The sequence below is a fragment of the Macrobrachium nipponense genome, chromosome 12 (assembly GCF_015104395.2).
Source record: "Macrobrachium nipponense isolate FS-2020 chromosome 12, ASM1510439v2, whole genome shotgun sequence".
NCBI lineage: Eukaryota > Metazoa > Arthropoda > Malacostraca > Decapoda > Palaemonidae > Macrobrachium > Macrobrachium nipponense.
The window spans coordinates 8,566,331-8,578,886 of record NC_087205.1 but is presented as its reverse complement, the minus strand read 5'-3'; positions in this window follow the sequence as shown (position 1 = coordinate 8,578,886).

The following is a 12,556-nucleotide window of genomic DNA, read 5'->3' as shown; positions in this document are numbered from 1 at the left end:
GTTGTGGAAAAGCATTATCTTCTTATAACCAATTCTGTAGGCTACTGGCCATATGCCGGACTCAGCTATAATTCCCCAATACGGCGTGCCCTTAGGTTGTTTATACATTCCTCGGAGGATCCTATATTGCATTTTCTCTAGCGCATTTAATTCATTTTCCGTTACGTTACTCCACGTCTCTATGTTGACAAATAAGGTTGGTACAACTACTGTTTCATAGATCTTTTTCCTTACTTCTAGTGCCATGTTTCCTACTTTGTTAACATCCCCATATCTTCTGATTTCTCTTAGTAGGTACTCAACCTTTTGATTTCTTGTTTTAATACTTGTTTCCTTTGAGCCATTTAGTGTGTACCATTCTCCTAAGTACTTATATTCTTTCATGCTACTAATTGGGCCATTTTTAAGTTCTGTTTATATTTGTAAATCGGATTTCTTTGCTATTACTAGCAATGCTGACTTACTTGGCTTCGTATTAAATGTAAATTTCTTGAGCTGTTCTAGGCTACGGCAGTTGTGGGGAACATTATGTCATCAACAAATATTAGGGGAATCTATTTCTGTTTGGGCATCATTCTTCTTCTTGTTCCTTCTGTGACCGTATTTGACCACTTCCTCCTTTCAAGTAGTCAATGAGGCACCATCTGGGCCCATCAATGAATACATTGCAGACAGCGATGTCAGAAGCCTCACTAAACACTTACCCCATGAGGCCATCCCACGAACCATCTGGGTATTTGCTACCCCACTTTTCGTCGTCACTGACCTCGAAGAAATCGACAGTGAAATTTTTGGCCCTCGACAGCCCATCGATGACCTGCATATCCACGCCAATCCTCCCGACAAAGTTGCCGCTGTCATCTTTAGCATAGACGATAAAGGGTTCCAGTTCAAATGTGGCCACACGAACTTTGGCCCCGTGGAAATTGTCGAACTTCCTTGGGAAGACATTATCACGGTGCAGCTTCCCGTGGAACCAAGTGTCCACAACCTCTAGCCCAATTGCTTCAGTGTAGAGGATGTGTGTCCATATCTTCCCTGTGTCCTGACTAGCTTGTAAAATAGCGAGGTTTTCCGTCTTCCTAAAATTAAAGAGCTCGACCAGTTCCTTCGGTTTGGGTCCCTGAGGGTCGAGTGGAAGGACGACGTAGTAAGCCTTGTAGTTCCACAAAGATGGCGGGATGAAATCTGGACCACAGGGAACGCTTCTGAAATGGTCTATGGAGGAGTGTTCGACCAAAGCTTTACCAATGGTTATCAGGAAGAAGTAGCTGTCACAGTTGAATCGAGCCCAGGTGTTCTTTCGCAGGAGGACATCTTTCTCTAAGACGGCCATCTGTTCAAATTAGAAGATTAATAATATAGTTAGTTATGGGTAAGGTGAATTGTTGGATGAACCATAGAATGGGGCTTATGAATGTAATTTGCTTGGTAGGCAAAGATATATTTTTTTTTTATTACGTATGGATTGTCTGAAGATTAACTAATAATGCATCTAGAAATTCGCCAACTCATACACCAACATGACGTCACCAGAAAGTCATAGAGTCGTTTTCTATGGACTTTTAGTCTAAAAGTCGTTTTCTATGGACATCAGTGGTAGGCAACAGTGCACATGACGGTAGGCAAGGGTATCTAAAGTTGTCTGACATAATTTCTTCTCGTGCTTTCTAAATTTGGTCATCATAAAAGCCTAATATTATAATATATGATGGAATGATTGCAAACTGCATAAAATAAATGACCGTGATGCCATGAACATCGCCGTTTTCGAGCAATATCATGACGTCACCTCAAAGTGTCTAAAAAGTTTTGTTTCTGTATATGCCGGCGGTAGGCAGCATTTAAGTATCTCGAAAAGCAAAAACTTGTAACGTTCCTCACCCTGCTAGTTTCTTACGATTATGAAAAATGTTTATCCGTAATGTCAGTTATATGATATGTCAACAGAATTAAAGTTTCTGTCATTAAACATAACTGACGAATGTAAGCATGCGCCGAATTTGAAGGCGTCGTGACGTCATCTGAAACGGTCTAAGGAGTTGCGTTTCTCAGACCAAGGACTCTGGAATGGCAGCTCTAAGGATTGCAGTATTTCTAAAGCGTCCGGACTGATCGTCATGAAAAGCTAGCTTAAATATCTTTCTGAAAGCATTAAAAAATTTAAACATTTCAATAAATGGAACATATAATATTTTAATTTTAAGCATGGATGTCCGAATCCTCAATAACTTTCCAAATTTCATAAAGTCTGTCGAGGAATTGACAGTCGGCTTTGGAAACACTTATGGCGGGACATATGAACAGTGAAAATGCAGTCAATGTTCAAAGAATTGGCGATACATTTGGTGAGAATTAATGCTTCTGTTTGACAATGTTGAGAGAAATTACAAAGTATACAATTACAAATTCATCAACGCAAAATATATATTTAAGGAAAGCAATATGACTTGATGCTTTAAAGTAAAAGGAAATATGTCTAAAAAAAAAATAATAAGCCCCTCGCCGAGAAGTTTGCTCTGGTCGACAACCACAATAGGAAAGTAAATTGTGCATGTGATGATTATTAAAAGAATACCCACGTATATAAAAAAAAACATATACGAGGTTTCTTTTGTGGAAATGAACAATCCTACATTAGACAGAATAAAGCAATCCATTTGAGTTTTATTATGGCTACTACAATAATTCAGGAACCCAAAATCTAGCTTCCGTATATATTTGGGAATGAACACAACAAACATTACTGTTTGATCAGAAGTGATAAGCGTGAGTTTCCGTAAAGATAAAAATACAAGAAATTTCTCAAAAATTTACGTTCGCCTCGCGTTTAAGAAATTTTATCAACTGACTCTTTTCAGAACCCCTGTTGTGAATAAACATTTATCATTGAAAATAACCAACGAATGTCAAGAATTTTACTGTTGTTTCTCTGAGATAGTCACTTGCAACTACCTGAAGAATTTGACCTGAGTGAAGGTTCCTAATTGAAGCATTTACGGTTTTAAAGGCTACTGAATAGCCAAAGTGCTTACCCAACACATCCTTAGAAGACCTGTAGTCGGCGATTTTCGTAAAGCAACTGAAAAGAGCAGATAATCCCGAAGGCACTAAGGACGGTATTCAAAGATCAAAGTTAACAGCGCTGCACTGTTTCACTGTATCCCAGAATCCTTAGTTCCGCCTCCACTCAGCCCCAGTTACGGTTATGATTACGAAAGAGTTGTCTGTCAAAAAATCAATCAATCAATCAAAAATAAAACAAAGCAAATGTAGGATTGACGACTACAAATAAATGTTCAAAATCCACTATTCTCTTTCTTATATACAGAATAATTCTGCTCTATTATTCAGTTCGTGTACTCATTGTCTGATGATTCATCATTATTTACGCATTAGGATCCTCGGTAAACAAAGTGACGTCATCTGGAACGGTCTAATAAACATTCCTCAATGTGACTACGTTCGTGGTAGACCACTCCTTGTCTAGAAGGCAGTCAACGCCGAAAAATTTGTCTGACTTAATTTTTTTTCGAATCCTTTCCATCTCATCAGGAAAATATATGATAAAATTGAGCGCATAGCACTAAAATATAAATGAAGCTTGATATACTTGACCGGTTTCCTAGCCATCGTGACGTCACCTTGCACTGCACAAAAAGTTTTGTTTTTATTATTGTTTTATGTCCGTAGTAGACTGCATTTCCATACCACGGTAGGCAACGACTGGACACATTACTGGACATGTTACTTTCCCACATGAATAGATAAAGTCATTCATAAATAGCAGTTCTATGGCATAAAAACTTTGATTATTGTATAATTGAAAACGACCGATGAATGCAAAGATTTGCCGAAGTCTCTTGCACCATGACGTCATCTGAAACAGTCTATAGGATGGCGTTTGTTACACCAAGGATTATGGAACAGTACTCTCCATGGATTACAGGGCTTCCACCTTAATTCGGAAGCGATCATTTGAAAAACTCTAATGTCTTTATTACTATTAACAATGAATATTTGGAATATTCAAGTGGATGATATCTTTTTGCAGAAAAGCTTCTACTTTTAAGAAGATATGCCGGAGTCTTCACTATTAAGCCAAAAACTTCCCAAAAAAGTCTCTTTGGGAATTTCCTCAGTCAACTTGGCAGCACTTAAGGCAACACGAAATTTAAAGAATTTTGAAAGCTCATATGATGCAAATTAATGCTCCCACTTTGGCACAAATTAATTTTTTGGGTAAACCTTTATTACATTTTGCCAGATTAAAAGGTAATTAAAAGAATTTCTGACTCAAATCGTGTTCACTATCACGTAATGGCTGGCTACCCTTAAAAAAAATAGTCACGTTTAAAAATATGCCAGTCAAATTAAAATTAACTGTGAGCGATAACAAAAGAGAAACTTCATTGTGTAAAAGTTTCATGAACTATTTTTTTTTTTTTTTTTTTTTTTGCAGGAGAAACTTTCCTGTTTAGATGAGACATACAAATCCAGCAGTTGATATACAGTGGTACCTCGAGATACGAAAGGCTCAACTTACGAAAAACTCGAGATACGAAAAATGTAACGGCTCTACATACAAAAAGTTTTCAAGATACGAAAGGTTTCTGTCCGAGATTTGCCCGAACCACCGATAACAATTTTGAAACTCGCACGCCGCCATCTTAGTAGACTCGCCACCATCCTCCTGCTCTCCCGTTGGTTCCTGATGCTTGTCGCAGCCATGAGATCCTTCTCTCCTATTGGCCAGCATCCCTCCCATCATGCATCTATGTACGTGGTGGCGTGCCTCGGCCATGCGGTACCAGCATTGTTATAGTACGCACGCGGTATTCGTTTCGGGATCGTCAATGTGTATTTTAAAAAAAATTTCTCATATCTTTTCACAGAAAATGGAAAAAGAAGAGCACCTCTTGAGTGACGACATATATGATATGATTGACCAAGATCTCTCTCGTGGGATAAGTGACCAAGATCTCTCACATGGGATAAGTGATCAAGGTCTCTCTCATGGGATAACTGGAAACTTTGCAAGGTTGGTAAATCTCCACTCCCTGCTGAACAGAGGGTGTTGACCAATCATTTACAACATGCATACCAGTATAATCAAGGCACTTCAGTTTATGTTGAAGGTCAGCAGCCGAACATTCAGTACACAAATCAGTTGCAGAGAGAGCATTTGGTTGAACAGGGTTTTGATGGACACCAGGGCCAACAGAGTCATGAGGTGCAACAATTAGTCGATAATTATCAAGATGGGCAGCCGTTAATGAACACTACGCGTTTATAGAAAAAAGACACCCCGAAAAGGCTCACACAGGTCGTATGCTTGTGCAGTTCGATGACGTTTGCCTGAGTCGTTTCAGGAACATTGTGAAAAGTAGGCAGAAGCAATCTTCCTTGGATCGTTATTTTTTAAAGAGGCCTTTAGCATTAGCAGGAGTAAGCAAAAAAGGAAGAACCAAGTGATAAAAACAACGGAGAAAGTGTTAAAAGTGGTGATGAAGTTGAAATTCTGTAAAAAAAAAAAAAAAAAAAAAAAACCTACGTAAAGTAAAAAAAAAAAGTAAAAAAAAAAGTTAAAAAGAAAAAAAAGAAAAAAAAAAACAAACGGCAGAAATTAAGGATGTTCTAGCCGCTTTTCATAAAGTGCAATTGTTTGTCCTCCTCCTCCTCTCCCGCCACTTTCGGAGATAGCCTCACTCGAAAGGTAAGCTTCCACATTTTGCGTACAGTATTTCTTATATACCATGTACACTAATACACTTTATTACAGGTTATTTTGCATTTTGTTATTAATTTAGGTATTGAATGGTCCAAATTGTTGTAGCATTTCATTGTTTATAGGTCAATTTAGCTTTATTATGAAATTTACTGGGGTGTTTTTGGAGGGCTTGGAACGGATTAGACATTTTACATGTAAAATGTGGTCCAAGATACGAAAACCTCATGATACGAAGGGCGCCTCTGAACGGATTAGTTTTGTATCTCGAGGTACTACTGTATATGATTTCTTTATACCTATGAAATTAATTCAGTAATCTTAGGATAATCTTTAGGATACAATGTTACTGTTTCTGCTTATTTTAGAGGTAGGCAGGAGTTGACAATATGGTCAGCAAAATTACAGGACTTTTACCGACTCGGAATTTTCTGTATATGAAAACGGATTATAAACAGAAAATTCCGATATCGATAACTCACTTGATTATCTAATTGTCTGGCTATTCATCACTTAATTATATTTGGATTTGCTGGCTCTGTAAACACCTTTTTCTTCATCTTCTTTTTCTTCGAACCTACGTCAGAAAATTGTACCAGGCTTCTGGCTCTATTGACCTTTGGCCTTTTTAATAAATCGACTCTTAAGAGACAATGCCAGTTACCTACCAATAATGAATGCCTTCGATGGGAAGCAGGTTTTACGAGTGTGTGTGAAAATCACAAAGAAAAATAATGACATCCGACATCAGCGGTCGAAAAGAGTAACCACCCTTCCCGCCCCTATCGACAACGAAAACGGACAGAAGTGCTTGTCACGTCCTTTTGTAGAATGTAGCTATGCTTTCCGTATAGATTTCCATTAGCCTAGTGGCCCGTACCCTGCATGCCAAACATAACCCAGTTCCTACGACTAATCAGTAAGTTTAGGTCTTACTTCTCCTCAGGGGTGTCCAGTCTCTGATAATCTTATATGCATTGGCGGCGCGGGGCTGTCATTTATAGGGGTGCTGTTTATTACATTTTTTTTAATTCCTTGATATTAACTGAATAAACTCTTCCTCTCTCTCTCTCTCTCTCTCTCTCTCTCTCTCTCTCTCTCTCTCTCTCTCTCTCTCTCTCTCTCTCTCTCTCTCTCGCTGAGGAAGGCAGCAGAACCGCTACCGAAAGCTACTATTTTGAATTTTAGTTGACATTATTGTGGTAATCATTTTTTCCAATTTACTACAACTCGCCACTGAGTTGATTATTCTGCATTATCAGCAAAATTAGAACTGCTGAGCACCGTAGTTCCACATATTGTTTCAATTCCATCGCTTTTTATTTACAAAAACAAAAGAATGGTAATAATTTTTTAAGGATTATTGATAATCTATACTTAGTTTCTCATATTCATATATATATATTCATAATTTTGTGTTGCAGTTTAACAGTGCCTACTGACGAGCCGCCACTGTTTACTACCTAATAATTACTATGTGCTGCAGTCTGCAGACAATGTCACAATAATACTGACCTGTAATTCAACATATTTACTTACATTGCAAAGTCTAAGTTAGGTTAGCTAGCCTGTACTAGCCACGACTAGAGCTGTATTTCATAAGTTAGGCTATGGTGGGGTACCCTTTGCTATTTGATGATCAACCCTGGTAGACTGGCTAGTCGGTAAAGTTTATTTGTAGGCTAGCATATGTGGTTAACATTCGTAAACTGAGTGACTTTCCGATTAGATGCATTTCTAAATTGAAACTGTGTTCAAGCTTCAAACTATTTAGGAACCTAGCCTACTACCTGTAATTGGTCAAACTTAAACTTCAGGAACTGTATAACACAACGCATGACATCATAAGCTTAGGGATTGTAAATACCATTGAGAACACGACCTATGAGAAAAACTAGTCTAGGTATAGTAGACAAGTTGCTTCTTACATGTATTTAGACAAAAATGTCGAGTTATTAGTATGCTTGTTTACGTGGAAATGTTTTTATCTTGAAAACTGGTGGTAATTCACAAAAATTGTAAAACATTTTATAAGAGTCTATGCTTAAATTCTGGGTGCACTGTTTTCTATGAATATATTTGACTCATTTTCTATAAAACCATCGGTTAACGTACACTGTGCAGCATAACATGATTTGTTATTGAGAGATTACAAACTTCCCCCTTTTAGCTATAGTATCACATTTCAAAAAATTTTCTCATGGAGCTGTGTTGTGAGGATTAAATAATTAATTGTTGTCTTTTCAGCAAAATGACATGAAAATGGCGCTACTGTGAGGACAAGACAGGAAGACAGATAACGGGGTCCTAATGTTTATTATTGTTGTGGTTTGAGATTAAGCTGGCCTTATGCCAGCACGGGCTCTTGCTCATATAGCAGCCCGTAAACATGGGTTATAAAGGAGGCTGAGGACGGATATGTAGTATCCGGCTCGAAGCGACAAAACTGGGTCTGGGCCAGCCGAGTTGTGTTTTCATACAGACATATATATTTGGGCTTGTGCCTTGTATGATAAGGCGCCCTATGAGGTAATGTTAGACTTGCGATAATCTATACGCTAAGTCGGTTGGTATTGCACTTCCACCATCTTCAATGGAGTGTCTGGGGGTTTGTAGATCACTTACGAAGTCGGTATATCTTGTTGGTTATTACGACGAGTGTTAAACTCATGTTGGTTCGGTGAGGAGGTTCTTGTAGAAAACACGAAGTATATTATATATTCTTCTGAAGTTTTACATGGTGAAGATCAGGTATGATTGTACAAGTCTTCTAATAACGATAGCTTGATCGCTCTGCCAATGATGAGGCTAATCCTATTCCTCTACATGATAAAGTTAGGTAAAGAGGTACAGGTCTTCTAATGACGATAGCTAACTCTGTTCTGCTGTCTACCATCTCTGTTACAAGTTATGAAGGAACAGACAGTAGTTCGAACATATGAACATACATACAAATGACATAGTTTCATACGAACACACAATCAAAATGAGACACGCTACAGATCACGTAGGCCGTTTGAATTATAGGTCGGGGTAGTTGTCTCAAGCAGGGAGCTTGGACTAATGTTTATAAACAATTGAATGACTACAGATGACGGCATGTTATCTTAGCCTACATACTTATTGTATACGTCATCTTTAGCGTCTCTAGTCTGATCACATTCCTGCAAGCAATCTGGTTGACCTCTTTAGTTTTAGACTTTTATATATATGGACTGACATTCCATATTTTTATTATGTAAACACTTACATATATTCATAAATAACTACAGACGCAGTCTGTGTTCATACATGGTAATTATATCGGCGGAAAGGCCAGAGAATTCTACACAAGATGGTGTACATTAGAATTTAGCATGTTGCTATAGTGGAATGAAAATAGTGAAAGGACGTTCCTCTTACACTACAAGCAAGTAAAAATGTTATAGCGTTTGCTTACGCGTCGCCGAGAAGTAATAAATTATGTATAGATTACCATTGAATAACTTCAAGTACTAATAAATTATGTATAGATTACCATTGAATAACTTCAAGTACTCAGAGCGTTTGCCAGAAATTAGGTCAGCTAGATCTAACAGTAATAATTAGCATGGAGAACCATAATGCACTCACGAAGTACTATAGCAGATTCACATCAACCGTGGATCTGGTGTCTAGGCCTGTCCCTTACGACGCCCCTGATTGGCTGTTGATAAGCCAGTCAAAGGGCAGGAAACTCAGTCTCTCGAGAGAGTTCACATAGGCAGGATGTATGTTCCACCTCTCCTGATGGATATGTCCTTCAAAAGTATCCCTCAGGAGAGGTGGAATATACATCCTACCTCTGTAAACTCTCTCGAGAGACTGAGAGTTTCCAGCCCTGTGTTGGCTTATCAACAGCCAATCAGGGGCGTCGTAAGGGACAGGCCTAGACACCAGATCCACGGTTGATGCGAATGTACTATATGTAATATAGAGATTGATTTCAGATATATTTCACTAGACCAATGCCTCCTTCGCCATGCCTTTATTATTATATTATTATTATTATTATTAATTATTATATATTATTATTATTATTATTATTATTATTCAGAAGATGAAACTTACTCAAATGGAACAAGCCCACCGTAGGGGCCATTGACTCGAAATTCAAGCTTCCAAAGAATATGGTGTTCATTGGGAAGAAGTGAGAGGAGGTAAAGGGAAACACGGAAAGAAGAGATCCCACTTATTGAAAGAGAAAGAATATATTGATAAATATATAAATAGATAGAATATTAAAATGCAAAGAGAATAATGCTGGGGCAGTAATGCATTACATCTTCTCTTGAAAGTCGTAAGTTCCAATTGCACGACATCTGGGAGGCTGTTCCAGACCACATATGGAAGATTTGGCCCCCAAATGAGAGGTACAAATTAGAGCAAGGTAAAAAGTCAAAGAAGCTGGACGACTAAGAACCAAGACACTAAAAGGGGACTGAAGAAGTTTAAGGTGCAGGACCTTCAATATATTCTACAATGTGTCATTTAAGACGCATAGAGAAATGTACTACACCTCACGTGACACTGTTGCATATTTCGTAAGGTTTCCATCACCTACGGAGGTAATAATATCAATGCCACAGTTTCGCATACTTTGCTCTGTTGTTAAATACTGTTCTCCACTTGTGGTTGTTATTAGCACCCAAAATTACCTTATGGACAGATATTTCTGTAACTGGGATACTATAGATCTAAAAATCTTCGCCTATCAACAAATATATAAGTATCTGTCTCATCTGCCTGTTGTATCGTTCCCCAGTGTCTGTGTGTCGTTATCAGAACATATGTTGATATCCAGATCTTGTTTCCTTAACCGACTGAGAGGAATATTGAAATATTTTTGCCAATCTGGTTACTATTGGACTCCACCAACCAAAAGTAACTGAGATTCTACGTAATGGCACGTTTCTCTGAATAAGAACCTCGCTGTTCTTTCTCGTTCGTTGTCTTTTTACCTTTTTACCTCTGGCAGTTTGATCAAAAGTACCCAGGGACTAAGAGACAGCACATATCGTTAGTAGGGGGGAGCTTGACTGATAGCAGTTAGTGTTAAAATCAGCTTATCTTTGACCCGGGTCAAGCGAAAACTTGCTGACTGGAGGCTGACTACCGCCGAGCTAGGAAAGTCCAGCGCTGTCACATCACATAACGAAAGGTTATCTATCGATTATCTGATCTTTGGTGCTGATTTGTAAACGTGACATTCGTTATACGCAGCTAAAGATAGATTTTCTTTTTACCTTATCAGACATAAAGGTTATTAGAGCGATAAAAAAAAAGATATCAAAGACAGGCCAGTGACTCACTGTACTGAAGTCTATGGGGTATGAGGCCTAAACTCCAGTAAAGCGAAAACACTTGTGATTAGTAGAGCTGGAATTGATGTTCCACCCGAACCTCCCCTTCATGTATAGATGAGACTGCAGAATAAGTCTGTGGAACTATTGACTGACAGCTTACTTTTGCGAAACGTCTGATGAAAATTTCAGCGAATGCCTCACGGAAGTTAGTTATTGTACGTAAGGTCACACCCCGTTAGAGTGGTAGTGCCGTCAGCGCACTTCATGCGGTACACTGTAGGCATGGTTTAAGGGTCTTTGCAGTGTGCCCTTGGCCCCTAGCTGCAGCCCATTTCGTTCCTTTAATTGCACCTCCTTTCATATTCTCTTTCTTCCATCTTACTCTCCACCCTCTCCTAACACTTGATTCATAGTGCAGCTGCTTTGAGGTTTTCTTCCTGTTACACCTTTCAAACCTTTACTGTCAGTTTCTGTTTCAGCGCTGAAAGACCTCATAGGTCCCAGTGGTAGGCCTCTGGTCCAAACTCTATATTCAATATGTACGGGCTACTCTATGAGCAAGAGCCCGTGCTGGCATAAGGTCAGCTTAATCTAAAACAACAAAGTCTCATATATTCATAACAATGATCAAAATCAACGTAACTTGTTTCAGGTCATTTGTTCTTCCTTGACTACGATATTGTTCTCCGGTGTGGATGTCTCCCTCTGCCAGAGATTGAGATTCCCCTCTTTCAGAAAGAGAGGTATACTTGGGGGTAGGTGTCTGTTTCCTAACACTAGTATTTATGACTTAGACCAGGGTCGTCCAAATTCTTTAGTCTGAGGACCACTCTTGAAAAAACAAAAAGTCATGCGGGCCACCTGTGTATATGCATGTATGTATGTATGTATGTATGTATGTATGTATGTATATATATATATATATATATATATATATATATATATATATATATATATATATATATGTATATATATATATATATATAATATATATATATATATATATATACATATTACACAGCATTTAGGAATAAGAAAGTGACAAGGAATTATTTCAGAGGAATTCAAAGAAATATATTTCAACGAAGGCAGACATGAGTTTATTTAGATGGCAAATCTTAATCCAAACAGAGGTCAATTCCTGATGTAACACAGCAGGCGCCAATGAAACTTTTCTTTGCACTTATTAATTTTGGAAAGACTATTTCTTTTATTCAGGATAAGCGGTAAATTTATTCTTTATGATATAAAAAAAAGAGAAATATATAGTTTTGCTTATTTTTTCTCTACCGGGACACTCAAAATCAAACGGGCCACTTTTGGCCCACGGACCAGTTGAGAGGTGGGGGGAGGGGGCTGGAGGTTGGACGGCCCCTATCTTAGACCATCGATGGATGGTCTCTTGTTTGTCGATTCTTCACAAGTTGTCATTCAACAGAGAACTTCCGCCATCACACCTGCTGATCTCTGGCCCCCTTTCCCAGCCAAAACGACAAGATTCGCC